We start from the raw sequence: 13,402 nt of genomic DNA, 5'->3' as shown, positions 1-13,402 counted from the left end.
AAAGCAGCCTACAAAGGAACCATATGAAGCACCATAGGAGGCTCCCAGAGCAATGAAGTACAAGACAGAGGTAAAAGTTCAAACTGGCTGGCCACCTTCAGATGAAGGGTCGTGAGAAGGACACTGAGAGGCAGCTGCTCCTTTATTCTGTCAGTCTGTATCTAGCAAAGCAACCTGGATATTATCAAGAGAAGCATCCCTATAGGCAAACAGCTTAAATATGAATAGACTCTAGAGATAATCCCTTACTGATACATGAGCTGACTCAATCATATCAGCCAGGTAAAAATAAACAGCACAAGGACACAGAGCCTCTCTCAGAACTAAGCTGATCTCCCCTGTCCCACACCTGACACACCACTCTTTTTCCCTTCCCCTCCGTGAACACCATTTTTTTTTCTCCCAAAATGCAGGCTTAAAAGTATCACCACACTGAAGAAGTTCAGTGGTTGAATACTTGTATGATATGCATGAGGCCTCAGTTCCAACCCCAGCACCACAAAATAAAAACAAAAAAGACACACACAAAAAAATCAAAATGCTCCCATATGCACACAAATATGCTTCTACAAATATATTCTTTGTCTTGTAAGAGGTCATTACTCCTGAATGGAAGTAAAACCTGTGATAAAATTGAAATCCACATTGCAAGCGGAAAGTGAAATTTTAAAACCGAAATGGGAATTCTAGCTTACGTATTAGCATGCCTTTGGCTTAGGCAATACTTGTTTCTGATAGTTCCCCCTAGATTAATGAGAATAATAATAAAATTACAAGCAATCTACCTTACCCTAATGCTTTTTTCCTGAGTCAGTGATGCTTTGAAAATTCAGAGGATTGCAAAGAAGTGGCTCAGAGGCAGAGTGCTTTGGAACAAGTCCAAGGCCAATGAATTGTAAACACAATGCTTCCAAACAAAACACAAAAATATATACAGTAGGAAGGGGAAAGGTGATCATGCAAAGCATTAGGAAAACCCTGAAGACATTTTTAACTACCCTCCCAACCATCCCAGATCAGAACACCTAGCTCTACCTTCTCCTCTGTAATTGTCCTGCTAGATGATTCCTGAGGTAAGAGTACCATTCAGATGAGACTGGCATTGCACTTGATTTGTCAAAGGTAGCTTTGGATGCCTAATTGCCCTGCCTCTCCCTGCTGAGTCCTGGGATTAATGTGCCATCACATTCAACTCTGTTGGCTTGCTTCAGTGTAATCTCATGGCCATCAGCTGTGTACAGCTAAAAATTGCCTGGGCCACATATCCATCTTTGACCTGAGTTTAAGGACAAAGAAAACTTCAGAGGTCAGAGCTGCTGTGAGGCTGAAGGAAGCACTCTGCCAGTTAACTGCTAGGATTTGAGTAGAGCACAGAGGCCTGGCCCTTTAGCTGGATGGGTAGGACAGAAAGAAGGGGAACCAGCAGGTGACCTCATCATGTGCATACACTCAATATATTTTCTAGCCTGCAAAGTTCAAAGTCCTTTCAAAATCCTCCACAAAGCGGCACGGTCAGGACTGAGATATTGGTAACCAACCTGGGAACCAATTTCTGTCTTCTTTATGGTTACTATCACTGTGAAGAAGCATCACTACTAAAAGCAACTTGAGGAGAAAGGAGTTTATTTGGCTTACACTTCCTCATCAGTGCTTATCACTGAGAGAAGTAGAATAGGAAAAGGCTAAAAGCTGTAGGCAGGAGCTGAAGCAGAGCCTGCTTACCCACTGGCATGCTCAGGCTGCTTTCTTACAGAACCCAGGACTACCAGCCCAGGGATAAGCACACCCACCATAGGCTGGGCTCTCACTTCAATCTCTAATTAAGAAAAATCTACAGGCTTGCATACTGCCTGATTTTATGGAGGCGTTTTCTCAATTGAGACCCCCTATTCTAAAACAATTCTAAGCTGTGTCAGCGTGACATGACTCTCGCCAGCAGCTACTCTTTAGCCCAAATTATACTGGAAGTCACAGAAATTTTTTGTCAGGCTTCCAAGGTCTAGGTTTACAGTCATGCACCCCTGTAAGATGTACCTTTTAAAATTAACAATGTTGGGGGTATTGGATTGTGTGTGTAATTATGCATGCACCACAACACATATGTGGAATTTATAGGACAACTTTGTGAAGTCAAGTGTCTCCTTTCACCTTTACACTGGTGCTGGGGATCAAACTCAAGTTATCAGACTAGTCTGGCAAGTTCCTCAACCCAGTCATCCTTCTCTGGACATGAAACACTTTTACTGTGGAAGAAAACATTCCAAATACTTGTTACATATTTTTTTTGCATCCACTATAGACAACAAGTTTAATCTACTTCTACCATGCATGTTGTCTTTAAAGCTGCCAATTTGATGAACCTTTGTTCTCCTACTTAATACTCTAGCCTTAAAGAATCTTTCTAGGCTGGGTGTGTGGCACATGCATTCAATTCCAGCACCCAGGAGGTAGAGGCGGGCAGATCTCTGTGAGTTCAGGGACAGCCTGAACATAGTAAGCCCAGGATGCCCAAAGCTACTTAAAGAGGACCTGCCATAGACACATGCAAACAAAATTATTGTCTTCAAGGGGCTGCAGAGAAGTCTCAGCAAGTAAGGATACTTGGTGTTCTTTTTGAAAAAGATTTTCCTTTTTTATTTTATTTTTCCTTCGAGTCAGGGATTTTCTGTGTAACATCTCTGGCTATTCAGAAAACTCACCCTATAAGCCAGGCTGGCCTGGAACTCAAAGAGATCTGTCTGCCTCTGCCTCTGTAGCACTGGTATAAAAGGCCCTGTACATTTCCACATCTGTCATGATTTTTCATTTGTATTTTTTTCATGTGTATAGGAATTTTGCCCATGTGAATATGCATGTACTATGTGCATACAGTGTATTTGTCATCCAGAAGAGGACAGCAGATCTTTGTGACTGGAGTTAAGGACAGTTGTAAGCCACCATGTGGGTGATAGGAGTCAACGTTTGTCTTCTGGAAGATCAGCAAGCCATCTCTCCAGCCCCGACACTGGCTGCTCTTGCAGCAGACCCTGGTGTGATTCTCAGTACCCACACAGCAGATTATAACTGGTGGTAACTGGTTCTAGGGGGTCTAACATCTCTTCTAGGCATCGTGGGTACTAAGCACATATACATACAAGCAGGCAAATGCTTCTACACACAAAATAAAGACAATGATGTTTTTTGAAACAGAATATTCTTGTTGGGCATGATGGCACATGACTTTAATTCCAGAACTCTGTTAGTTTGAGACCAGACTTGTGTATGTAGTGAGTTATGGGACAGCCAGGGCTACAAAGAAACTTTGTGTGAAAAGAAAAGGAAAGAAAAAGAGAAAGGAAGGAAGGAAGGGAAAGGAAAGGAAAAGGAAAGGCTTCTCTTAATTTCTAGCACACCGTTATCTTTTGGTTCTCACTCCATTTCTAACTGATCATCACTTTTTCCACAACTTACTGGGACAGCTCTCTGGAAGCTCTAAAAGCTAGGCTAAACACTCTGATATCTATATGATGAGTTATTTGTATTGGTTGTCAATATGATCACAGTACACTTATAAGATCACCATGAGGCAAGATGCAGCCTGGATCATAAAAGAGCATATCAGGCCAAAGGTCTACTCTTTTCTAAATGATTGAGACTCGAAAGTTCAAAGACGTTTTTAAAAACAAACTAGTTGAGCATGAATTCTAGAAGTTAAGAAGCAGAGGCCAGAAGTGCAAAGCCAACCTTTATCTATACAATGAGTTCCAGGACAGCCAGAACTACATAGTAAGACCCTGTCTCAAAAAGCCAAAACTAGTCAATCATGGTGATACACAGCTTTAATCCCTTCATGAGAGAGGCAGAAGCAGGCAGATCTCTATGAGTTAGAGGCCAGCCTGGTCTGTAGAGTGAGTTCTGGGACAGCCAGACCTATCCAGTAAGACTCCATGTATAATAAGGTACACACACACACACACACACACACACACACATACACACACACCTATAAAAATCAAGCAACAGCTGAAGAGGTAAACCATGGCCCAAGACAAGAATGAGATACTTTAAACTGGTAATAAAGTCAGACATCCAACATGATGCTGTTGAGAAAATGTGATGTTTACTCTTAAATCTTCTTGCCCAGGACAATGGGTGAAAAAAAAGAAAAGTCAAGTTCCAGCAGTTCTCCTACTTACCTGGACTCTTCCTGCTCCAGCCCTGGAGACTTATCTAAATCAAGGAAAGAAAAAGCATTAGGAAGCATCATAAACTCTAGGAGCTCATGTCTTTTACTCCTGAAAACTACCTTATAAATTACAACTAACCCGATACTAGTGACCTAGGTCAGGGGTAGAGCACTTGGTTATATTACCTTGGATTTGATGTCCAGCAACAAAGAGAAAGACAAAGAAATGGAGGAAGATAGAGGTAATAGCCAAAATAATCTATGTTTCCTATGAAAGATAGAGTGGAAATGAAAGACCCAGGAACCAAAAAGGGGTAAAGAACACATTTAAAAAATGAATTTATTCCCCTGCTGTTGACAGCAGAGAAATAAAATTCAACAAGCCAGAAAGAACACTAGAAGGGCCAAACATAGGACCAGATGAATCCAAGTGTCCCAAATCTCTTATCAGTCATCTCTACAAGGACATTTAACACATGTATACTCCAATCAAAAGAAGGCTCTACTTACAGTCCTCAAACTCTTCATTGTTCCCGCTTATATCCATGTTAATAATAAAACTGGAAAAAAAAAAGGATTTTAAACTGAGGTCTACCAACAACACAGGCAATAAGAAATCCACATTCTCAAATAAATGCAGGCAAAAACCAGTTTCCAAAATGCAAGGCCAGAAGTAGCTTTATGTGCGCATGGGAGTCCAGTTTGGTCTCAATAGCAAGACCCTACCTCAAAACTAAGAATAGTGTCTTAGATTAGATTCTGGGCTGGCTTTAAACCCCCATGTAGTGGAAGGTGACCTTGAAGTTTTTATTCTCTTGACTCTCCCATCTGAGCAAGCTGGGATTCACTGCACTGTGTCTGCCATTGATTTATGACGTGTTGGTGTCTGAACCGAGTTTGATGCAGGCTAGGCAAATACTGTACCAACTGAGCTATATCTCAGCCCCTATATGTACTTCTCTTTCAAAAACAATTTTTGTTTTAAATTCTATCTGTCTGGCTGTCTATATATGTCTACATATAAGATTGCATATATATATAGATATATGTCTTGATAGGAGCTAAGTGCTATCAAGAATGGAGTGGAAGTCATATAACAGTAGGCATGAATTTCATCAGAGTGACTTTCTAGAAGTTACTCATACTTAATAAGGTATTGTGTGCTTCATATAATTATGAGATTCTGCCTACTAATAGAGATGTATAGGAGTCTGGAATTCTAGAACCTAAGATTCTTGTTTCTTTATAATTCATATTTAAGACTAACCAAGATCAATACAGTTGAAATGGCTTATCAGTGAGATGTGTTTGCCAGCGAACCTAACAATCTGAATTTTATCCCGTGGACCTACATTGTAATAGGTGAAAACCAATTGCTCCAAGTTGTGTAATCTCTGATCTCTATACACCTACCATGGCACTTGCATGTCCAAACACAAAAAATAAGCAAATGTACCCTATGTTTTAAAATTAAATGAGAAAGTACGGCATAGTGGTTCAGATCTGAAACCCCAAAACAGGGAAGGTAAAAGCAGAAGGATTCCAAGTTCAAGGCCAGTCTGGGCTACAAAGCAAGTCTTAGTTGCACAAAACAATATGCCCATTGGTGGTTTACAACTTTAATCCCAGCACTCAGGAGGTAGGGGCAGGTAGATCTCTGAGTTCAAAGCCAGCCTGGTCTACAGAGTGAGTTCCAGGACAGACAAGGCTAAACAGAGAAACCCTGTTTTGAAAACAAAAACAAACAAACAAACAAACAAACGAAAACAAAAAACAAAACAAAACATCAAAAACAAGAACAAAGCAAAAAATCCTAATAAATCAATGAAAAGAAAGAAAGAAAAATAAATCAATGAATCAGAAGGCAGAGACAGGCCAATCTCTGAGTTCGAGGACAGCCTGGTCTATAGAGTGAGTTCTAAGCCTGAGCTACACAGGAAAACTTTATCTAAAAAAAAAAAAAAAAAAAAAGCGAAAAGCATGTACTGGACCATTTATCTACTTTAAGTGTCACATTAGTGAGGTGTAAAGACAAGTACAGCCCTCAATTTAACCTCCAGCTTTCTGTCGACATCGTTAGTGTTTAATTATTAACTGTTCAACCCCTATTCTCCTGAAAGCTGCTCTCCAAGCCTTGTACCTACAGCCAAACTCTCCCTGCAGTTCTAGCTCCCAGGACTAGTGGCCTAGTCTGGCCCAGTCCTTTGGAAGGAGCTACACGAGGCCTCAACACAGGAGGCTGCTGGCTTTACCACCTCCTTCCACTAAGCAAAAGCCCCCTCATGTTCCCATTGGCCATTTAGACAGGCGCTCTCACAAGAGTCCAGTGATATTTCCCACCTCAGGCCACCACCCCCCACGAGCCATGCCCCACCCCATTCTCCCACCTACCCTGCCTGGCTCTGCCCTGTCCTACCACCATCCTGTCCTCATGCCCACCATAGCCCCAACCATTAGCCCAGCCCTGGCTCCACAACCTCAGCTTTCAGGTCTGACAACCCTGCCTGGCCCCGCCATGCCCCACCACCTATTCTCCTGACCAACATGCTCAGTCTGTCAGCCCGCATAAACCAGCCCCCTTCAAGTACGTTCTCAGGTTCCTGGCATCGTCTAGAAACAAAACTGGAGCTTTGCCTTTTGGACCTCTGGGCGCTTCCACCAATCAGGCTTTGAGACCCCATCCCTCCTGCTGGGCTGTAAACTAATATCCTGCCCATGGTGGCCATTTGTCTCCCCTCAGCCACACAAGCCCCTCTCTTTAGCAATCCTAAGCCCCAGGTTACTAGCTAATCCTCCCAGCACACAACCTTCTCCTACCCCCTTGGGACATCCCACAGACATGCAGACCATTCTCCCACAGCCCATGAAGCCTAGGCTGAAGGCTAGGTCCCTGTCTGCCCTTGTCCCCTGTCCTGGACACAACCTCCTCTTCTTACTACCCTACCTGTGCCCTGTGCTCCCTGTGTGGGGACCAGCACTGCCTGAAGCCGCCTGGTTCCCTTGGTAACGGCCAAACATTGGAACCTTCTAAACCACCAGTCCCTGGGTTCAGGGTTCACAGCTGCCATGTTCCCCGCCGCTCCCTTCTCCTCGCCATTACCCCCCTCTGCTTGTATGGTCCTCTGTGACTTCCATGTCCTGCCCCTAACCCCATCAGAATCCTGGCCGTTTGTTCTTTTCGGCAGCGCCTGCATCCATCCCAGGGCTTTCTGCACGGTTGCTGATGGCCTCGGCCCCGATCCCAGCCCCCACAGCCCTTTTTCTCTGTAGGGGGAGGTGTCTTAACAGATCTCAGTCCTCCTGATCCCAAGTGCCCACAAGGAACCCGGCTACTCCAAAGTGTCTCTCTACTTAAACCTGCGACACTCAAAGGAGACCGGTCCCCCTTACCCCACTGCATCCACACCTGCTTGCGGGCATGTCTGGCGCAGGTCCCAGCCACCCCCCTGCCCCTCTGCTCCTCTGGCAAGCCAGCAAGGGATGTGTGAGGGCAGCGCCTTTAATAGGGCCAAGCCCCTAGGCACCATGGGAGTAGAGGACATATTCCTGCCTTTTGGGGCTCCCACCTCTCAGGAATGACCATAACGACGTTTCTGAATTTTCTAACCATGAGTTTGAGATACCTGCTCCAGTGCTTCTAGAATTGGACATCCCTGTTGAGATGCTACTTCTCACAGAAGGGCACCATTTCAATAGAGAGCTATACCCAAGCTGGATATTGCGGTTAACCCTCTCTAACAACCCCCTTCTCGGTTTAGTTTTTAAGAGCTGGTCCTTGTAAGCCCAGGCTGGCCTGGACCTGGCCATAGTCCCACCTTTAACTTTGGAGGCCAGACCATGCCCGGTTTTGAGCAACTTTTTCAGTTGACAGAAAGAAAAAGTGTTTTCTTCTATATTTATTTATTTATTTATTATGTCATTTTTGTAGGGGAAGCCAAATATCTTCTAGAAAGGTGTGAGATTCTGCTGGATAAGGATGAAGTCGGTCATCTCTGGATAGACAATCATTTGCACTCCTTCTATGAGGATAGAGTCCTTTTTCTCAGCAGGGTTCTGAAATGTCTCCCCTTATCTGAGTAACTCCAGGTCTTGAAATGAGGTTACATGTCCCTAAGGGCCCATTACAGGCCAGACTTTCCCTTGATAAGGAAAGTGTTCTAACAAGCATCTTGGAATACCTAAAAATGTACCACCCTGCTAAGAACCTTAGTCCAGCAGTGACAGTCAATTGTACATGGAGATCTCCCCCATAGGATATTAAAGTACTGTATTTTCCTTCTTGTGATAGGACCATTTAAGTATCCCTGATTTCCTGAATGTGGGGATGTGTAAGCAGGCATCTCTATGGCCAGTCCCCAAGGGACCTGACAAATGGGGCATCAGGCATCTGTGAGTCCACCTGTGGACCACCTACTACCACCTGCACATACTCTGGGTCACCTTATAAACAACTCATACTCCCTTCTCTCTCTCTCTCTCTCTTTCTCTTTCCTAGCCTGCCCAGAGATAGTCTCTGTGACCCCTCCCCCTTCCATTAAGAAAACTTAAACATATGGAACCAGTCACCTGTGTGATTTAAGAATCTGCCATATGATTCCACTGCACAATCCTAATACTGTTCCCAGCAAATCAAACACACTCATTCTTGATATCTCTCCCTCTGCCAAGAGTTTATATTGCCTTTGATTTCACATGCATAAAGGTGCGCAAGCTCAAACATTTTCAATTCAAGACCTGATGAGATTCTTCATTTAATTTCCACCGAATCCTCTTGATTGCATCTTACTGGGTTTGGAATCGTCGAGCCTGTGTTTGGCTATAAGCAGACAGGGCATAAAGTCTGGCCCACACCTCTGTTGTGCTGAGCATAGCAACTTGACTAGGAGCTGTAACGCTTTGGTATCAGGCATAAGTTTTGGAAAGCCCAAGCTTCCATTGACACTGGTGACCTCATGCTAAAAGAGCTAAACTGTAACACTTATGGAGAACCTTTTCCACATCCCTTAGAGCACTCAGGCCTCACCCTAAGGTGCTCTAGCTGCCCCTGAGAAAAACAGAACCCCATTCTTCATATGGAAGCCAAGTTCCAGGATCCCAGCTGAAATCCAGGCCCCTGTCAAATGGAGAATGACAGGAAAGCCTCGACTTCTTTTCTCCTTGAGTAGTCCTCTTTCTCTATAGATCATACCATAGACATGAACTATAGTAAAAGTATGATGACTGTCCTTATGTATGATGGTGGACTTTTCTTTTCCCCACCTGATCATTCAGTTCTGCTCTTTGAGCTGAGGTACCTGGCTTGGGCCCACATTGTTTCTGTTAAAGTAACTACTGAAGTGCCCACAGATCTGCTTTTGTGAGACAGTACTGGACCTGTTGGTCGTCATCAAAAAACAGGGTAGCAATACTGAAGGTCCAGGATTAGGTCCTAGTACTTAGTCACAGAAACATTCGATAGCCAGTGTTCTAGGGTTCCGTGGAGAAGGGCCTCAAACACATGAGATGTTGTGAGTGTAAGATCCTGACCCAGAGTTAACTTGTTTGTTTTTCCATTAGATTAGCAGAAGCCACCACAGCTTAGACAGATGGACCACCTGGTGGCTACAGGGTCCAATTGTTTAGAAAGTGTGTCATAGGACATTTTGGGGAATTAAAACCTTTTTTGTCTTGCTTCATGGACAAACAGATGAAAAGATTTTGCAGCATCTAGAAATTCAATTCCTGAAGTTGAAGGCAGAGCTGTTTTTAAAACCTCAAATGCCTTTTGTTTAGTCTCAGTACAGATTAGAGGTTCAGTGCCCCACTATGTGCTGGTGTAGTGAGGCCCTGTTAGTTCCACAAAGTCTGGTATCCAGAGGCAACAATACCTAACTGCACCTAGGAACATTTAAATCTGTCTCTTAGTTTCTGGAGTTGGCATTTGAAGGATTATGGCAACATCCTACTCTGAGACAGGCTCGAATTTCTTTCCTCAGCTGGTAACAGGATAGGAGTCTCTGATGTACAAAGTTGGGCTTTCTTAGCTGACATTCTGTATCCCAATGTCTGTAACTCTGGCAGCAGTCCCCTAGTGGCCCTTTAGTAAATTTTTTTTTTTCCTGAGAAACTTTTGATAAAAGGAAGCGAGGTCAGCCTTTAAATCTTAGGGAAAACCTGGCCCATAGAAGTTGTCTGCTGTAACCTCCCTCTGGATCTATGCCTCAAAAAATCATTTTAAAAAATGACTGAGAAAAACAAAAAGAAAAAACAAAACAACAGCAACAAAAAAACAAAAACAAAAACGATGAAAAGAAAAAAATACCAGTTTTCTCTTTGTCAATTTTTTTTTAAGTCACCTGCATCTTAATACCCCTTTGTTACTGTTTTGTCTACAGGACTGGGAACTAAAACCAGGGCTGACTTGGCCCTGCCAGCCAGCCTTGTAATACTCTTCTAGGACCAACAGAGGGCAGTGCCGCTTAGGCTGTTCTTTGGAAATCAACCTGCTGCCTGGTATTTCCTGCCCTTCAGTTCTTCAAGCTAGAGAGGTAGACTCTGAGGTGAGCTACTGGAGCCATTTTAAGGTCAGTAGTGGAAGCTGGCAGCTGTGGTCATTGTTCTGATGCTGCATCTCAATGTCCTCTTTGACACCTCAGGGCACTAGCCTCCTACTTCCACTTACCCTGAGACACCTTTTCTTTCCCTCTAGGCAGAAACTGATCTTCCTGGTTACTAGGGCAGGTGTGAGGCCTCCTCAGGCAGAGACAGCAGCAGGTGGATGTGTACTCCTTCAAGGCTTTATTGTTTAGAGGGAACAGATATAGAGGAGTTATTTTTTCTGAAATGTCAGCTTCCAGATCAGGCCCACAGTGAGTCTCTCTTGCTCTTTTGCTGTCAGTGCTGTGAGTGAAGGTTCCATGCTGATTTGAGACATTAACAGGGCAGGTAGGAAGGAAGTCTGATTATTTATTAATTCAGATGATAAACTAAAAAGTGATTATCTGGGACCATGATCCTCTTCTCCTAAAGTAAATGGCATTTCCTGTTACAGTCACCACTTTGTTCTCTCACCCCATGTTTTAGAAAGAAAGCTATGATATGATAGTGTTTACATATGTGCAGTTCCCAAGCATGGCCATACGGTGGTACACGTGTGTGATTACACACATGCAGTTCCTGAACAGGGTCACGTGTGTGTGTTGACATGCTTGAAAATCCTGAGCCTGGACATAATGTTGGCACATATGCATGTGATAACATGTCATTCTGAGCATCAGTGGTCATATGTTAATGTATTTGTTTGCGTTCACATGTGTACTATTCCCAGTTCTCAGGTTTACTGGCTAGTTTGTTTGTCAAGTTGACATAGCTATAGTCATTTGAGAGGAGGGAAGGAATCTCCATGAAGAAAATGCTTCCATAAGCTTGGGCTGTAGTCAAATCTGTAGTGTATTTTCTTAATTAGTGATTGATGTGTGAGGGCCCAGCCCATTGTGGGTGGTCCCAGCCCTGGGCTGGTAGTCCTGGGTTCTGTAAGATAGCAGGCTGAGCGAGCCATGAGGAGCAAGCCAGCAAGCAGAGCTTCTCCATGGCCTCCAGGTTCTCAGCCAGTTTGAGTTTCTGCCCTGGCTTTCCTCAGAGGATTGTGACCGAGGATATGTAAGTAAGCCAGATCAGCCCTTTCCTCCCCAAATTGCTTTTGATCATGGTGTCTCATCCTATCAGCAGAAAAACTAAGACACTGGATGCAGTATATATGGGCACATATGTGCATGTTCACCTGCATGCAGTCACATACATGGTCATATGCCAGTGTCTTCACGTGTGTGCAGTTTCTGACCAGTAGTTATAACTCGGGGCATAAGGCACTTTCACATAGGAGTAGTTCCTCAGCATTGTCCTATGTCAGGACATAGGCGTGTTTTCACACGTGTACAAATCTTGAGCATGAACATATGCAGACAGGTATGTGTTCCTATGTATACAGGTTCCATGCGTGGTCATATGTTAGTGCTAGTACATATGAGAGTGTTCTCATATATGGAGTTCCTGTTTGTAGTTTGATGTCAGTGAATATGCATGTTACAAGGCATGATGGTAAAACACACTGTTTTTGTATTATTAACCCAATCTAAATTATTTTTAATTAAATTTTAATTTTTTACATTAAGTACATTTTATTCACTTTGTATCCCAGCCATAGCCCCCTCATTCCCTCCGAATCCCACCCTCCTTCCTTCACCTCCTCCCTGCTCCTTTCCAAGTACACTGATAGGGGAGGTCATTCTCTCCTTCCATCTGATCCTAGTCTATCAGGTCTCACCAGGACTGGCTGCAATGTTCTCCTCTATGGCCTAGCAAGGCTGCTCCACTGTCAGGCTAAATTACGTGATAAAGACAAGGCATAACAGATGCTTTGAAATGTTTTTTTATTGTTGTTGTTAGAAAAAGCATCTGTCTGTCCATCTGTCTGTCCATCTATCCATCCATCCATCTACTATCTATACCTATTATCTGTTTTGAAGCAGGGTCCCACTACGTAGTTCTACATGTCCTGAAATTCACTCTATAGGCCAAGCTGGCATCTAACTCACTGAGATCCACTTGCCTCTTCCTCCACACATAGCTTAAGAATTTACATTTTTGTTTTCTTGATACTGGGTTTCTCTGTGTAGCCTTGGCTATCTTGGACTTACTTTGTAGACCAGGCTGGCGGTGACCTCACAGAGTTCCTCCTGACTCTGGGATTACAGGCATGAGCTAATATGCCCGTACATATTCATAAAAGTATATTCACTGGCAATAATATACTTTTATTAATGCTTATAAGACAACAAAAATATGGTAAGATATCCAGAGCAGGATAAAGTTTAACATTTATGAGTATTTTAAAAATAAAAGCAGATAGTTTAAAAAATATATCATTATGATGTAACACATTAAGATTATCTTTAAATTTTAAAATGTCTTCATGAGCCTTAAAGCAGGGTTTTATTTTTTTTCCATAATTTTATTTTTCTCATTAGTTACATTTTGTTAATTCTGTATCCCAGCTGTATCCCTCATTCCCTCCCCAATCCCACCCTCCCTCCCTCATCTCCTCCCTGCCCCTTTCCAAGTCCACTAATAGGGGAGGACCTCCTCCCCTTTCATATGACTCGCTTTTGTCAGTTATTTTCCGGACTGGCTGCAAAGTCCTCCTCTGTGGCCTAACAGTACTGCTCCTCCCTTGGGAGGTGGGGAGGTCAAAGAGCCAGT

The sequence above is a fragment of the Meriones unguiculatus genome, assembly GCF_030254825.1.
Source record: "Meriones unguiculatus strain TT.TT164.6M chromosome X unlocalized genomic scaffold, Bangor_MerUng_6.1 ChrX_unordered_Scaffold_30, whole genome shotgun sequence".
NCBI lineage: Eukaryota > Metazoa > Chordata > Mammalia > Rodentia > Muridae > Meriones > Meriones unguiculatus.
Note: the sequence above shows the minus strand (reverse complement) of the source record.